An 18,293-nucleotide genomic window follows, 5' to 3' on the forward strand; every position below is an offset into this window, starting at 1 on the left:
TCTACTCACAGCAGCCTATAACGACATGAAGGTGAAGGAAACATTTCTACAAAAACGGCAAAGCACTCTAAACTGCGCGTAATTAAGGTAGGCTGTAGGTCGTTAGTAAAAGCGGGCGCAGAGTGAACGCCGCTGAGGATACACAATTATCGCAAGAAAGGCGAGTGCAAGGATGCCAGCGCAGCGCTCGAACTACGGCATTTGCGAATGAAGCGCACTGTATACTGCCGCGAACCGTGCGCAAGACCTCTGTGCAGTGATTGCACGACCACAGTCACGCGAATGCAAGAACGGAACTACCGTAACAGAGCAGTTTGAAATGTCCACGCTCGATCCTTTCGCATTCACGAGCTATCCTGAGGTGTTACAGAATGCCGCACACGTAAACAAAACCGCGCTGTGCGTATGCGCCAGCGGCATCCGCCTCGCAAATATCCCCTTGTAGACAAAAATATAAAACAAAACACTATCACTCAGTGCCTGTTGGTAAAACGGGGCTCTAGAAATCCTATAAATGCTACCAAAGAGCGATTTCGGCGCGAAAACAAGAGCAAACTGCAGCGAGCGCCCTGAAGCGTAGCAAGGGCGTCTGCTCTCAAGTGGCCAACAAATATGGCGGCCCCGCCGCGGAGTTAAAGGGACGGCGGCGCCGCGGGTGAGGGGGGAGAAAAAAGAGGAGGGCAGCGGAGAAGGAGGGAGCAGTTGGCGCTACCTTAGTTCTTTCAGGGACCTTAGACGCACTATCCATATAGCGCCATCTATGAGGCGTTGTCAGAAACGCCCCCGAGCTTGCTTGGTGGCGGGCTGACGCGAACTCCGTACGAACGGCAACGTACCTTTTCGGTCACGGCAAAGTTTGCGCTGTATTCATGGGCGTGAAATAGATTATGGGTGCCCACAGGGTCGTTTACGACGCGTTTGAGCTTTTCATCGAGGCAGGAACAGAAATTACGCGGGCAGCTGGTGCACAACATACGGTTGATACGGTGTTGATCAACGTATCGTATGTTGGGTCGGGCCGGCCGAGTCATTTTTTGTTTATTTTATTTTTGAGTTTTGCATAAGCAAACATGTGTAGCCCGAAGCTGTTCATTCCTGGGTATTGCCAACTCTCTAAATAATAACCCACGGCGGCTTTATATCGCCTTAATAAGATTTCTCAGGCGCCAGATAGCTCAGATCTCGCATGGTCTCTCATGGCTGCAGGAGGTAAAATGTCTCGGGTTCGATTCCCGGCAGCCAAGGCTGCGTTGAATTTACGATGAAGGCGAAAAATTACTGTGCGTACCCGATGTTTCGATCAACACTAAAGATCCCTGAGTAAGATGTCTACAACGCTGCCCCGTGCCATCTTAGCGCGTTGTGGTTTCGGCGGCGCACAAAAATCCAGTTTTAATTGACTACGCAGCAGTCAACTAAAGCATGTTCTACAGGAACTCCTCAGTACAAACGGGAGAACGTGCACCTGTGCTCATATGTGTTTGTAGGACTGACAGCTCTCTTTATACCTTTCTCTCTCTCTCTTTCTACGTTATCCTATCACTCCCCCTCTACTTCCCTTCCCCTGCACTGGGTTGTATGCAGGTAAGCTCTCTGTCGCGCTCAAAATATCCCCAGTGAATTTCCTTTTTTTTCCCGTCGCAAACCACGACCACCGCACCTTGCCTCGAGCTGTTAAAGTTGGCTTTTCCGCATGGCGGTTAAGCTGTGCAAGAAAGTCACCGGGGCTAAATGTGATAGTAAGAAACGCTTCTGATGTAAAGCAGCTCATCCGTAGTCTTTAAGAAACGCTTAGGACACATTCTTTGGCAGTGTGACCTTTAAAAGTTTCACACCCCTCCTCCCACTCGGCCTTCTTTTGGTAAATAAAGGCGGTTTCAACATGCAGACACAGGAAAAGGAAACAGGAAGATGTATAGAACTTTTTTCTTTCACGTACGTAATGTTACATGCTAGCAGTGCCATTTGTCCACCACGTTTTACTTTGTGCATTGTAGCAGTTTCTTACCAAGATCCAAAGACTCGCTAAAAAAATTTCACATCACGAATGGTAAAAAAAAATATCTCTGTAAATTATGTGGAAGCAATGCCCATCTCTTCATTGTTGACACTTTCTAGTTTATCAGAGCTGCTGCAGCCAAGCGTCACGTTACATTTGTAAACTAGAAAATACAGGAAAGAGGCCATTTCTAAGTAGAAGGAATTATTAGCATCTGCGTTGTTTGAATTGTGTTTTCCAACTGGCAGGGCAACTGCTATTATTTCTGTGCACATAAGATGTCCACGATTTTGCTCCAGTATGTATCATGACTCTTAGGTGGTTACATGCTGATAAAAGAATTCTGTGCTATCTTCAATCATACACTGCAACTCGTCCGTGCTCATGGTGAGCATGCAGGGTGCACGTGTGACGCTTAGCATGGTAAACGTCAGGCGACGTCTGCTCAGTTGTAACGAGAATATGTGTACTCCAGAATGCTTAAATAACTGAATCAATCGTGAAAAACAGTCAACTCAAAACAACCTGAAAAAAAAAGAAGCACCCTCCACCCTAAACGAAAAAGAAGACAAGAAAAAACGAGTTAACTATTTTACATTGTTTTCAGGTTATCCAAAAATAAGTCTCCATGCAGAAGGTCCAAGAAAGACTGTTGATACTGTTGTTTCTTACACTTTCAAGAACACATCAACACTGCCATTGTTTTACAATATAAAGTAAATTTTTATTACACCATATCCTCAGCTTCAGGTGGTGTTGTCCTTTCTGGGTGACCTGTAAAACCAAAGGTGCACTATAATTAGCAATACGGCTGTGCTCCTTATGTACATGATAGAAATAGAGCAAAAAAAACATACATGGCAAAACCCAGGACCTTTGTTGCGTTGTTTCTTCATTTTGTGTTATTTTTTGTCCTACTGGCCCAATTTCAATTCTTGAAACCAACTTTCGCGAAAAACCTATTGAGCATGATTTTCCATACCAACTCTTATTACATGAAATGGCTGCACAATAATTTTTGCCTGAATGTAAATGTGGCTAAGAAATTTCTTCATTATTATTTTGAAGCAGCCAGTTTTTACTGACAGTCACAGAAAATCGGGGCAGATGGTGCAGAACTGTATGCGACGTACCACACAGTGTGAAGTGGTGTCCAATTTTTTTGCAAATCACTTGTTAGCCCAACTGGAACCACACCACCTACAGAAGCTGTAGTAGTCTTTGACATAGCCTTATAAATTGACGTGAACCTTTATCCCTCAGTTAGAACTGATATCCTTTTTTTGCTGCTTGGTGCTGTTTACAGTAAGAAACACATTTTTTTAGGAAAAAGGAATTGTCACCCAAAGAAAACCACTTCTGATTCAAAATAGCAATGTACAAGATTAGAATCATACTGCAGAATAAGAACGTATACATGTTCCCCCCCCCCAAGCTACCCCAGCACTTGCACCCTCCCCCATGCCCTCTGCCTCTTCCTTCGTGAAACTGGATTTGCCGGCCCCCTCAAGATAAAATCCTGCTGACGCCCATGCTTATACATAAGGAACCAATAAAGTGTGCCGCTGGCCGAATTGGTTCTCAATGCATAAATACGAGGCTGATTCAAAGAGAAACGATAAGAAAAAAGGGCACGGGTGCCTTCATGGTCTGTCCCACAACTTTCACTACAACTTGGAACGATATTTTGGCCCTGAGAAAGATATACGCCTCCATGCCTATTCGGCACTAGGAAGCGGATCCAAGCATCAGCACTGACTCCCCCCATCTCCTATCATTACTAATAGCTTGACACTTGTTGATTAAAAAGTGCTTGTCCTTATGCGTCATCCCACTTGTAACAATGCATGCAACGACATTTAAAGGCCAACTGCACTCAAATTTCACACTGGCTAAATGCCTTCGAAATGTGTAGTAGGTACCATGAGAACTACTGCGCCGCGACCGGTAGCTCTGTGTAATGCGTGGTTATTCAGTTTCAGGCACTCAAAATAACGCCCTTGCAGACGACAAAGCACCTGCCGGCGTGTCGCGCAAACAGCAATTTAGCGGAAGTGACATGTCAGCCGTCCAGGCCGATCGGCCCGCCTCGCAGCGGGAGAATCCGGGAAACTCGTATTTCGCGCCGGCGGTACGCCTGGCCCACCTTTATGGCTCCGAAGAGGCTTCGTTAACCGTACGATTCTCTCCTTTTCGAGTATCGTCGCGACATCATGCCTACGCTGTGTGCTGCTGTCGGAGCGCACGAATAGTGTCGTGCTTGCGGGACAAGCGCTCGCTTTTCCGCGCGCCTCCCACACGGGACGCTCTGTCCGGCCAACAACAGATCGAGGTCGTGACGTCACAGTTGAAAGTCACGTGGCAAAGGCGTTTTCGTCACTTCCTGGGCCGTGGGCTTTTTTTTTGTTTTTACTTTTATCACAAAGGCATGCGGATAGCATCAAGAAGCGATGCACCGCGGTCAGAAGTTTCACCCAAGGCTTCAGCCAAAGCATGTGGAGGCGATTGCCAAAGGCACTGTGTGTGAGCTACGCTAGCTTCGCCGCTTTTTTTTATTGTTGTTATTGCGTCATTTTGCCCCTGGGAATTTGTTCTGTGCCCGAGTTGGTTTCTTTCCACGTAGATGACACCCGCGTGATACGTTGTCATGGCCGGTTACTTAAATCAAGTAAGTGTATCGTCGAAGTGTCCCTCGACATCGCGTTGTCTGTTTTTCTGAGCCAGTTCACGAATGAAGCCGTCACCTTGAGCCCTCGCCGGTGAAACGGCGACAGCACGACGACACCGATCTTTTCCCTAACAATCGAGGACGAAGTGTGACACCACTAATTGTGCGCCCCCATATCCTACAAGAAAACAAGTCACGTTGCCGTCAGCAACAACATGCAGCAAAAGAGTTCACCAAGGGAGGATATGCCGTGCTGTGATGCAGCGAATTCAGTGATGTGGAAATGATTGTGTGCACTGGGGTGCCACGCTGGACGTACCACATTCGGCTTGTTATTGCGGTGACAGGTAAATGCGCAAACGAGACGTGGTCGAGCTCACCGTGTTCCGGTACATCTACGAATTCCACGGTGACAGAGAGAGAGAGATAGAAAACCTTTAATGAAAGCTGAAGAGGTTAGTCCCACTAACGGAGAATTTGTTTTATGGTAAAGGCGAGATTAGCCATTGCACTTAGCTTGCTATCGCCCTTGATGTCTGCGCTCTTGATGGCTGAGTGCGATGCTTGCACGGGCAGAAATTTTTTGCAGGCAGCTGTATGAGGCGGGCTTCCAAATACAAGTGCCTTACATACATGCTATTACATATTGCATGCATACTATTTTACATTGCCTAAATAGTGAAAAGAGCAACCTTTAAATCGTAAATCAGCGGGAAGCTGAAGGCATGTAAAGTTTGATAACTGCACGTCCCAGGCCTTATAGCTACAGCAAGTGGTGAGCCTGTCTTATATGCACCTCCTGCAGTTGTAACTGCCCTAATTGCACCCAGTGATCGTACAGGACGAGAATATTGACAGATAAGCCATTTGCAGTGTTGTGGTATTTTATTGTCCCTCTGTTTTCTTAGAACACACCCAGCTCAGTATCATCACAAACTTAATCAGAGCAAAGCGAAGTTCATCCAGCTGTGAGTGGTCATAGCGCTGTATTCTTATTTTTATGGCGAGCCTTCCCTGACCAGAACACCTTTTCCCATGGCTTTATACACCCATGACTACTATTTCCGATACCCACTTTGGGTTGCCCATAGAAGCAGCCATTCCACTGAGAGAAGGAAGAGTCACCTATGCAAGCCTTCCCCATCGAGATGTCAATAGTCACCTGTACTCATGCTATTGTCACTCCAATTGCCTTTGAAACTCTCAGCTGTGCATTATACTGTCAAAGCTGCAAATGCTCAATGCAAGAACACACATGTACACTAGCTCAATCAGCGCCGTAAAGCACTGGGACAGGAAGATGCTTTGAGTCTTCCAGCATATTCATGGTCACTATTCAATATTTCTATCCGGTGATTGCCGGCCACTTTGCCGACCCCATTTTCCCCTCACCATACCAGACTCGTTGCCAAATTACTGCCTCCAGGTCCTGCTTTCTTAAGACTAAAAAATCTCTGCCCTCAAAGTTGCCTCTGCATCTGCTCCCTGCCTTGTACTGTTTCCGAGAGGAGGAAGTTTCTCTCCAAAGGCTTCTAGTTGGAGTGGCCCTCACACTTTTTCAATCTGGACACATGTAATCCCCTGTCCACTGAAATCCATATGCATGAGTCACTAAGCTGTGAATTTTTAATGTCCTTGCACATTGATAGCAGGTATAGGTTCTGAAGAGTTGACTCTGTTGGTATGTTTTGGGGCAACACGTTACGTAAAATGGACTCAGCAAGCCTAAAAAGGCATTTTTAGGGCAACAAAAAGCCAATATAGACACGAATCTAAAAATAGGCCCTTATAGGCACTATCAACAGTTGATTAATTTAATTCCTGTAGTTCGTGCTTATATGTCGAACAAAGTTTACAGGGACTCCAGGAAAAAAATGGGAATTTTGCCTAAAGTTCCGATCTCTAGTTATACTTTGTACATCAGGGCATGAGCTGCGTCGCAAATATTATGTGCCGGTGCATAACTGTTTTGTGTGCTGGAATTTGCTTTTTTTGCTGGTGTTCGCACGGTTTCTGTATATACACGATTGTACTTTACCAGTAATACTTATTTGCACTTGTTCCTGTCATCCTTTGTATCTTGTCAAAATTTTGCCTGTATATATGCGAGTGTATCTTACCAATAAATCCTAGTTGGAAGTAGCACTTGGTCATGTCATCCTTGTTTGTCTCATCCAAATTTTGCACTTTACATGTGTGAAGCCGCCCAAAAGTTCACGTCGGTCAGCTACATGAGAGATCAAGTACATCACCCACTAAAAGTCTGCATGGCTTCACCTAATAATTAGTCCGTAAGCTACAAGTGAGACTAACAATAGCCATCAAGAGTTAACATCTATGGAGAAAAAGCGAGTAGTATAATGCACAAAAGAAATTGGAAAAGATACGAGGCTGTTTGGGCACAGCTTTTTATTGCAATTGAATTTCCTGGAAAAAAAGTTGGCGTTAGGTGCAACAGGGCCTCAGAACACAAGTTTGCTTCAATGTTTGTTTCAGTGAAGTTTTTTCTGAGCTGACATCACAAGCACAGAGGTAACGGCACTGTAATGAAAACTATCATGCATGGTGGTGTGGCTCCTATACTCAATAAAGCGCAAAGGCTTTATTAGAAAAGAAAAACCACATGCAGTGCTCTTAGAGAAAGTAAATATCTTCATTCAGTGGCTTCTGCTTCACCTAATGGGAATGCACTGTCCCCTTATAACTGCTGAAGGTGGTGCAAAAAGAATTCAGCTACTACCAACACACCCACTGAAAAGAAAGTGCTGGTGATCCCTTTTACATTCCTATGTCTGAGGTGTTTGCAGCACATTGTGGCAAATTTTAATTTTTGTCCCCAGTGCAAATTACAAAAGGCACAAATTGCGGCTCGTTGAACGTTATGTGGTGCTTTTGAATGGACTATGTATAAGGGGTGGGCGATTGATCGATCAACTTTCCGATTAATGCTTTAGTTGCGATTAATTTTTTAGTCGGTCGAAGTCATGTGAGCAAACCGAAACAGGAGTACCGCGTTGAAAGTGTGTGCATGCCGAGGACCATATTTGCGTTCAAATAACCTACGTGACGTTACAACAGAAAACAATGCAAGTATGCTCAGAGATGATAACAATTAAAACTGTTGGGAAGGAGAAGCATTTTATTATGATCATTGGTGTATGGATTCCATTAAATAATATTTTAGGTCATTAAAGCTAATCGGATTGAAACGGTCAGACAGATTAATCGGATTAAAACTTTTAACCGACGCCCAGCCCTACAATGTATGCAACCTACATCTTGGCTTTATTCAAAAGGTCAGACAGTGTACATCATTACTACAATATTGTTCTATGAGGAACAACACTACCACCACACAAGAATTAGAATACCCACGGGTAGATTTCACAAACAGGCAGCCAGAATGCAAAGGAAGCCAAGTATACCAGGGGAGGCCACCCACTTATTAAACAGCCATCGGTTCCGTTCTTGTGCAAGATGGATAAAGGCTGCCACTTGACCTTACTTCAACTGTGGTATCAAAACAGCTTGTCCGGGTTACTGCTGCTGCTTCCTTTTTTTTGTGCCATGCTATAGGTACTGGGTACGAGATGAAATATTTGCTACCACTACAAAATGTCTTAACTAAAAGCCCGCAACCCTCCTAGTTATATATCTTATAGGAGCTTCTGTGGAGACCAGGGCTGCGAGGATATGAAATTCTGCTTTTAAAGCTGTTTTATTGAACTAGCTTTTAATAGGAACAAATATTTTCGAATTAAAGTGCTCTCCTAAAGCACCTTTCTCTTCGAAACGTGTTTTGGTTGAGTTGGTCTATGATATTGACAAAATAAAATAAAAAAAATTATGAGCGCTAAATAACAGCGTATGAAAAGAACGGACGACAAATACGACAGCTGCTTGCCTTTCTCGTCCGTTGTTCTTGTAGCGCTCGTATTTTTCAACTCCTTCCGCCTGTCCTTTAGCCGCACGTCACCGGTGCATTGCGGTAAAGCCTGTCGGCGCTAGCGGTGAAAGCGGCGCTAGTTAGCGGTGGCCGATCGGTCATCCAAACTTTTTATGGGCCTGGCACTGGTACTACAGCGGAGTCATGGTGGAGTCAGTGACTGTCGAACAGGCAACATGAACACGCTTAAAGCAGATACGCGGCGCGTTCATCAACCAACAGCTCGACGCTACACTTGACAATCATGTAAGCAACCGTCCACGACGTTGACCCGCGGCTACGTTGACACAAACTCGGGCATCAAACAAACGCCAAAGCGAACCTACCGCTGCGGAAGGGCGGATGTACCTGTGCAATAGTGCAAAAAAACACCTTACCGCTGTATAGCTTCTTGATGCTACGCGCTGTGCCTTCGCGATAAAAGTAAAAAAAAAAGCCCACGGTCCAGGAAGTGACGAAAATGCCTTTATCACGTGACTTTTGGCTATGACGTTACGACCTCGGTCTGTTGTTGGCCGGACAGAGCGTCCCCTCCCACACCCCCGCACGCGCGCGCTCACACTCTCCGCCTGGCTGGCCGAGCCGGCCGCGTCGGCTGGTCGGTCCGCAGGGTCCGCACAGTTCGCGCCGTCAGGCCAGGTCGTCTGGCCGCTCGCGCCGACGGCTGACACGTCACTTCCGCCTGCCCGTAATGGCCGCGTTTTGCCCAGTTTCGTTTTCAAAATCATCGATTTTTGCTGGTCGCTTGCGGCGTAAGTACGCACATTTTGGGCGTCATACTTCGTACATCGCGGTCTTTTTAGTCATACTATGCAGGAACAGTGATTTCGCGCGGTCTAAATTTTGAGTGCAATTGGCCTTTAACGAGGCGAGGGGAAACGCGCTGAAGGCATACAATACGCGTTCGCACCGTTCGGTTGCACGGGCAGGCTGAAGGACCCACGCGACGTGCATGCATGCTCACGCATCGGCTGGAAAGGCTGGTGAAGGAAACGTAAGCTCGGTGGTCGATGCGGGTCTCCTACTACAACATCAGTAAAGCAAGGGTTACGGGACAAACCAACGAGGCCAGAAATACCTACCTTCAGATTGGCCAAGCCGTCTTCGAACCACTGCGGTGTGTTGACGGCGCGATCGGGAAGTTGCCACGCCAGCTTGACGGCCCTGGCGCGAATCGTGTGCATCAGCCCGGCCCACGACTCAATACTTGCGCTTTATTACCGTGATTTGCCGCAACAAGATTGGTGGCACCGATCCATCCATGGATCGGTCAAAAGCGACGAAAAGCAGCCATGTCGACCGTCCGAACGCTTGAGACCACGTACGTTAAAAAACATAAAAAAAGTGTTTCTGACAGCACCCATAGATGGCGCTATATGGGTAGTGCGTATAGCAATTTCCGGTGGGACTTCACTACGTAGTACATATAGCATCGTCCATCCTACAAGCCACGTTGCAACAATGGGCCAGAGATCACCTCACGAGCAAATGACGTGCTGCGATATGGCGAATACTGTGAGGTGAAGATGATTGAGAGCTCGACGTACTTACCACATTCGGCTTGTGATTGCGTTGACGGCGTAGCACATGGTAAATGCGCGAATGAGGTGGGGCCGAGTGCAGGGTGTGTTCTCAGCGCTATTGCCCTTCATGTCGGCGCATTCGGCGGCTGAGTGCGATGCTTGCACGGTTGCACTAGTCAGCTACCGTCGCCTTGGCGTTTGTTTAGCGCCCGAGGTTCTTTCTTTCAACGTAGCTGCTACCCGCGCGGGAAAAAAACGCGATTATCGCACGGAACTGATAACCTGAGCATGCGTGTGTGGCAGGACCGTACCCAGAAATTTTTTTCCAGGGGGGTTACGAATTTTGGGAAGGTGGTAGTTATGCTGAAAGCAACAGTGTGTATTGTTTACGTGCTGCCTGGAAAAGATTTCGGGAGGGGTTTGAACCCCCAAACCCCCCCTCTGGGTACGGCCCTGGTGTGTGGTATATTCTGTGCAGACCTTGAGTGCTTAGTATTGTTCTGCGGGTGCTTGCTTGCTACTGCGCGTATTAGTTTTCGGGCTAGAGGAACAGGCACAGTGCCAAAGCGATACTGAATCAAGTGTTCATGCATTGGTTTTGAAAACAACACGAGTGTACGTAGAATAACGCTCACAGCACAAAATAAAAACAACTAATGGGGACAAAAACTAGTGCTGTTTGCTGTCCTTTAATCTGCCCGTTTTTTTTTTATCGTGAGCATTATGGTTTACCCACTAGCTGGCCCCCTCATGTCCTAGCTGTGCTAGATGTGATGAGGCGTCAAAGACCCTTCGAAAACACTGCGTATGAAAAATCAGTTGGCTTCTTGCCTATAAAAACTTAGTTCAAGCGCTCCATTTTAAAGCACTCGTTTTCGTGGAAACTGCTGTTGTGTGAAGCGAGTCTGATGCATTTAAACAACACACATCATTGCCACATTCTTTCTAGGTAGCGGCACATTGTATGCACTGCTATTATGAGCGCGTTAAAGCATTATAAATGTGGTATTCATGCCTAGAGAAAGAGAAATCTGTACTATATATGCAGCCATAGTCCAGGTTGCGTGGCTGTCTCCTAATCTTCATTAGAAGACGGCCAGTCTGCAAATCTCCCAGAGTTCCTCACTAACCCGAATGCCATGACCACCAGAAGTTCTTGCATCGATTTCACGTCCACACCATGATCCGCGCTCAGCCAGTCTTCCCAGGAAGCGTGTGGCGGCAGGTATAGTGGATGGCACACCCAGCAGAGGGGTAGTACTGGTGGGGTGTGAAGGGCAGTTGGTTGTCGGGCAAGTGGGGCAGGAGGATTCCATTTATATAGTGGAGACGAGGCTGGGCAAGAAGGGAAGGGGTTTGTGCATTTCGGACCATAGATGCAGCTTCACGAGACAGGGTGAGGTGAGGGACTGGGAAACACTGCCTGCCGGCACTAGCACAAGTGCAATATGTGGGCTTGAATATACAGAGCTTCCCAGCAAAACTGTACACAACTCAGAATCTGCTATGATGCCAAAGAGGGCACCGGCAAGCATTTCATCACACGAGTTCTGGGTGTGTCACATCTTTCCTTTGTCATTGTTCCAGCCATGCTGTTTTTTTCCTGTTGTGCAGAACCAACACACTGCCACTGTTGTATATTTTATCACATGATGCGATATGTGTTGACCCCTAGCCAGAAATTCTGTGTGCGTGCATCATGTGTCGGTCAAAATTTTTCTGTTTTCTGTATGGTTCGCGGCAATATATTCTATATGGTAATAGAGGAGCTACAGCCAAAAGCAAACACTTCAAAAGCTGATAATTCCAACCTGTGCCACCAGTGTATACATTCACTCTTGAGAAGGGGAATTATATCAGTCATCACACTGTGTGCCTTTGAAAGTTGTTTCCAGAGAGGATGTATCCGTTAATCTTTTGTATTATGAGTGCATAAGACGGCATACATATTCAAATAGTAGTTACTCATAATGTTCAGTTCTTCCTACGAGACTGAACTGGGAAAATCGTTTTAGACCATAGGCAGTGCAAGCGTTTCAAGATATGTACTCGTTCGTGTTGTGGTGTTTATCAATTTTTTTTTGGGCTGGTGTTCTGCCTTTTTTTTGCACCGTTTTGCCTTCTGAATACGTGCGAAGCTTGAAATTGTTTTATGAAACAGTAAAGTTCCAACTTCTGAAAGATTACATACACAAGAAGCTATTTGCATAGTTGCTCAAATTGGAAATTTCATGTCAGCAGTCCTTTAAATCGCCTTTATTCTTCACAGGGGCAAAGAAGATGAGAACAGGGCTGCTTTTGACATAGGTGCCTTAGTAAAGTAAACACAAAATTTCGTTTCAGGTTGCTATAAAAGGACCGTGATACGCGTGATTGTTAAACATGTTATTGTTGCATTTTATTGAGTGCCGAAATCACCACAGTTGAAACACCTTACATGATACAATTTTAATGTCGAGGCAGTGCTGTTGCCTAACTCACCGTGCTTGTGATGTCAGCTTGTGAAATGAGAGCAGCCTTAGTAAAACCAGAGTCCTTCAATGCTTTACTAAAGCATTGAAGGACTCTGGTAAAACTTTACTGAAAGAAATGCTGAAGATAAACTAATCTGAAATCCACTTTCACTCGCTAGTAACATTTTCCGAAAGAAATTGAGCACAATAAAGCTTTTGCCCAAACAGCATCATATTGTTTTCATTTTTTTTTTCTGGATCATGCTCCTCACCTTTTCACCCACAGACGATAACTCCGGGTGGTTGATGTTAGCCTCAACTGTAGCTTATGGTCTAGTTTTTAGGTGAAACTGTGCAGGCATTTAGAGGGTGTGTTTTGGATGGAATCGGTGCAACAGAAACGAAGAGAGGGGCAGAAACATAAGGACGGTCTAACAACTCATGCTACACGTTGGATTTATCACGTAGCCATAGCTTTAGCCATGAAAAACATGGCTTCTGAGTGCACGACAAACTTTCCCACTGCACTACAACTAACCTGAAGTTGATATTGGAAAGTGTTCGGTATTTTTCAGTAGGCTATTCGACCGAAAATGGTACCGCGGAGCCAATGTGCAGCGAGTTCATGCATAGTTTCACTAAGCCTGCCTGTGCAGAAGTACCTAACATGAGGCCCAATGTGAAGAATATGCAAGATTTTTCAAGTGACAAAGATTTAGTCTCATCTATATACATTAAGTTGACTTAATTGCTGAACCATATACTGGGTCTTTGCAGTTACATTTCACCTGTTGTCCACGGGTAGTCACAAGATTCTCCACACCACAGGAATACATGTGAGCAAGAAATGCCAGATTCCCTCTCGGGGAGTTCGTAGAAAGTACAGGACTGATAATTGAAAACCCCTACCGTTGTTGCATAACGACTTCTGTTGAGCACTATTTAGCTTGCAAGTTTTTTCTACTCCCCCTACGCATTTTTTTCTTCCTTCACAGGTTGCCTTTTAGAGTAAAAAAGGGAGACCTAAATGGGATTGAGAAAAAAGTGAGCCAAAGGGTAGGAAAGGCAGTAAAGGAAAGGACAGTGAAGAGTAATCTTAGCGGGAACGGTACAGTGCTATCAGCAGTCCCTCACACAGATCAACAACCAATAGACTACCTTCACTCCACACACTGCCAAGAATGGCTTTGTTGCCACAGTGGATGATCAGCACCCTCCTCAGCAATAGGTCGGCCGTTCAAGACTGCATTTGTGTAAGAGGAGCTTCCTCCTCCTGGAAACAGCGCAAGGCAGGGAGCAGGACATTAGAGGGCAGAGATTTTTGAGCTAAAGAAAGCAACAGAACCTGACGGCGGTAACTTGGCAAGGATTCACATAAGGCGAAGGGAAAATGTGGTCGGCAAAGTGGTTACAAACATTCAGGGTATGCTCTTGCAACCACTGTAAAGAGATCTTGAACAGCGACCATGGATACGCTGACAAACTCAAAGCATCACCAAACTACTTCAGGTGCTTCACTGTGTTGATTGAACTAGAATACACGTTATCTTGCGTCGTACAATGCTTACAGCATTGACAGCACAATATACGTGACGACGTCTGGGAGGGTGAGGTTGCGGGGGCGATTCCCCTTCCTCTCAGTGGAATGGCTACTTCTGTGTGCAACCATCGATGGTGCAACACAAAGTGGGCCTGAGAAATAGTAGCAATGGCTGTACACGGTACACCACCACTAGGGAAGGTGTAACGGTCAGAGGAGGCTCGCTGGGAAAATGAGGATAGAGCACCAAGGCCACTAGCAACTGAAGGAACTTCGCTCTTTTTTGCTCTCATTTGCAAAGTTTACGCTGTCACCGCAATCACAAAACGAATGTGGTAGTACGTCGAGCACTACACCCCGATGCACACAATCATCTTCAGCTCACAGTATTCGCCATATCACAGCACGGCATCTGTTCGTGTGGTGATCTCTGGCACATTGTTGCAACGTGGCTTCTAGGATAGGAAGTGCAGAACTAGCGATGGCAAACTTCCTCCTCGATCCTTCAGAAGATGGGTCGGTGTCGTCGTGGTCGCCGTTTCTCCGACGAGGGCTTAGCACGCCGGCTTCACCCGTGAGCTGTCTGGCTCAAGACAGCAGTCACAGCACACAACGCGAAGCCGAGCTATAGCCGAGCGTTTAGCAGACCGACGCTGCACTTGGTTTAAGTAAGGAAATCGTCGTACTAGCGAACACTAAAGTAACCAGCCACGACAACGTAACACGCGGATAGCATCCAAGTTGAGAGCGGAAGAAACTGGTGCGTCCGTAACACCCGGAAAAAGAAACTAGGCACACGGCGCTGCATTGGCTGCATTCGGGCTCGAGGCGTGCGGACAATTTTAAAAGTTATCCGCGCGAGCTGTGCGGACAGTTTTAAAAGTTATCCGCGCGAGGCGTGCGGACAGTTCTAAAAATTATCCGCGCGAGGCGTGCGGATAGGGACAGCCGCACGGGCCCATCTCCCCCCGTTGCTAAGGAAGACGAGGAGCGCGCGCACCCGCAGCTGTTGCTATGCGGACTACGGCGGCGGACGATTCAGGCTCGCTTAAGAAGTGCATTCGCACTTAAAAAAGAACTGTAGCCCCTCGGAGACTGCCCCAACGCACGCCTTCCCGCCGCTACCCGAGGCGAAAAAGCGCTCGGGCGGCGCACGCGAGCGCCACCGCGCGGGGTTGACACGAAGTGCCTCACTCGGCTGCGGCCGCTTTTTCCACTACCCAAGTATTCTAGTTCACTCTACTAGAGGGGGAGAGGTGTTTCGCACTTGATCTCACCCCCACTGCTCTCTGCGCATGCGCCGCGTTGCTATGGCAATGGAGGCGCGTCGCCTGCGTCGTCTGCTTCCTCTCCGCCGCGGCTGCGCTCCGCGGCGCCGAAGTCAAACGGGAGCGCGCGGCACGCCGCTCGTCGATGCGCGCCGTCGGCAACGAGAAGCGTGTAGCCGCGTATGCGATCACGATGGAAACAAAAGCAAAACAAAGAAAGAAAAGAAGAAGATTCGAACGCGGAGATCGAGGCATTGGGCACATTTTTCTCAGCCTAGCAATGAACAGCTGATCTCACGATCTCAGTGCTTTCGTCAACTGCAATAGAGAATGCTTCAAACTCGTGCCATTGGTTGATCAATCCTTTTTCAATGTCTCCACTGATCTCGTTAATTCTCTGGGCGGCTGTGTTTGGAGAGAGGCTTATTTTCTCGAATGTCTTTTTCATGCTGGGACAGGTAGCATCAGCGACTCCGAGCAGGCACTGCTTCACGAACAGACCTTCAGTGAAGGGCTTGGATATGATTTGGCGATAAGCTCAGAAATGACGAAACTTGCCCTTGCCGTTTCGTCTCTTGCTTTGGCAGCCTTTTTGAACAGGTTTTGCTGCTTTCCCAACGCCGCCTTCAGTTGAGTCACGGTGTGCTCGCGAACGTTGCCAGTAAGAGCACCATACTTCTCGTGATGGCAAGACATGAAGTGGCGTCGAACATTGTACTCCTTCGGCACAGCCACAGTCTCGTGGCAGACTAAGCACAACACATTGTCTCTTGATTCCGTGATGAAATAAGAAAGTTCCCATCGCTCCTGAAAGCACCTCTTCTCGTCTTCCACTTTGGGTTTTGAAGACTGCTTGGACAACGACATTGTGACCCGTTAGACTTCCACAGCAGAAACCTTCGTCGTTTGCAGATCTTTCAAAAAACAACAGGTCAGAAAGACACCTGTCACATTTACGGGGGCGACAGGCGCGTAGGAGCACAATTATGTAGTGCACTCTATCATGAATGATCTTTAGTAATGATCTCAGGATCAACACCGACAAAACAAAGGCAATTGTATTTCACCCCCGACATAAATATTTCACATTGCTTCCCATTCATATAGATAATACCGAAATCGAAATAGTAGCGCATTTCCAAACTTTAGGTGTATACTTTTCAGAGCATATGTCCTGGGATAAACACATCAGTTACCTAAACGGGAAATTATCGGTTGTGACCGGCTGTATGCTGAAACAGCTACTTTTATTTTCCCATATCTGTTAATATCATTTTGTACAATGGTCTCTTTTCATCTCTATTGAATTATGGCGTATTAGTGTGGGGCACTACCACTCTTCAAAACATAGAAAAACTACTCCTTATGCAGAAACGAGTTATCCGAATTGTAAATAAAGTACCTCCGCTATCCCATACAAGTAGTCTGTTTCATGACCTTAAAATTATCAATGTAAAATCCATTTAAGTTATCTCAGAACTTTAATTAAGAAACAGCCAGAAACGTTGGCACAATGGCCGAACTTGCGAAACTACGAAAAAACGTCGTTTCTTATGCAACCCGCAGTCCTAGAGCAATGGCAAGTTGACACGTGCCGCACAAATTATGGAAAGCAAATGCTGAAATTTTGCCTCCCTTCAATGCGAAATCGACTTTATTGCGAACATGGAACTGATATTTTTACAGTCTCTTTTAAAGATCTGCGTAACGCGTTTTTGTAGTTGTCTCATAGACCTCCTGTATATTTTGTTTTTTTCCATTGTATTCTGTTTCTCCTTTGTTATCAATGACATTTATATGTTGCTGCAATCCCGGATTAACTATTGTTCTTAGCGTCACACATTATGGAATGCCTTACTGACCTCCTGGTGCACACAAAAATCCTTTCCCTTATCTAGTCACTATAGTACGGTCTCTGTTCTTTGTTGTAGTTTTTTTTGTTTTACAAAAGTGGCGCTCTGCTTCTGTACGCGAAAAACATGTAATTGCTTTGTTGCCAATATGAACACGGCCTCCCGTGTGCCATGTAGGGGGCACGGACCTCTGTCAAGCCTTTGTATGGCTTTGTGTCTGTGCCTCCAAACATCCTTGATGTTGAAATAAACTGAATTGAATTGAATTGAATTGAATGATTAACTTGGGACGCCGCTACCTTTCCCAGTGCTGTCAACAGGTTGCGAGTCGGAGGATAAGCGCTTAGTTTTCAGTCTCGATATGGGGCGTTTGATGTCTGGAAGTACACAGTTTCGACGTGCAATGTGCAGTCTTTTCTTCAGCAGCGCGATGCCGCTCTCTCCCAGGCCATAAATAACGCTGCGACCCGCCCCTAAACGCACGTGGGCGCATTTTGGAGTCCGAACCCAGAATCCGACGTGTGGCTGCGCCGTTTTCGCCACATCTGCAGTTAGGTATATTTTTTCACAGCTTCTAGTAACATAATCCATGTATGCGCATCTGGTCATGGGACGCATTTTTGTCTTTAGCAAAGAATATATGCTTTGTTTTACCTGTCCTGTTTTATTTGATGAATATATTGTTTCTGGGACACGTGTAATCACTCTCATAGATTTACTAGAGGACACAATCTACGCTCTCATTCTGGTTTAGTACACTCTGTTCTGGTTTAGCAATTTCGAGTCAGGAGCAGTTTCCTATTTTGATATGTTTTCCTACACTGTGTACCCCATACGTGTATATTCAACAAAACTGGTGTTAATTGTCGCATGTAATAAATATGTCCTGTGCTTTTTTTAATAAATGAATGATTCATGGATCATGTGCTATAACCAGCCTCCCTTTGTCATTGAAGCATGGCATAATCCATCTCAAACGATCAGGGCCCGAACAAAAGAAATGCTTAAGAGGCCTTGCCGTTTTCTACGCAATGATGGCACGT

The 18,293-nt window shown here is 46.2% G+C and overlaps 1 long non-coding RNA gene across 1 annotated transcript; it reads right to left on the minus strand.

Moving 5' to 3' along the window:
• Positions 1-2,698: 2,698 nt before the first annotated feature.
• Positions 2,699-10,047, minus strand: LOC144144204 (uncharacterized). The gene is made up of 2 exons (XR_013317192.1): positions 9,696-10,047; positions 2,699-2,773 (listed from the first exon to the last, which is right to left on the minus strand). It is a non-coding gene; the product is annotated as an uncharacterized LOC144144204 (long non-coding RNA).
• Between the last annotated feature and the right edge of the window lie 8,246 nt (positions 10,048-18,293).

The sequence above is a fragment of the Haemaphysalis longicornis genome, unplaced genomic scaffold, assembly GCF_048455015.1.
Source record: "Haemaphysalis longicornis isolate Haplotype H1 unplaced genomic scaffold, Haemaphysalis longicornis Haplotype H1 scaffold_66, whole genome shotgun sequence".
Taxonomy (NCBI): Eukaryota; Metazoa; Arthropoda; class Arachnida; order Ixodida; family Ixodidae; genus Haemaphysalis; species Haemaphysalis longicornis.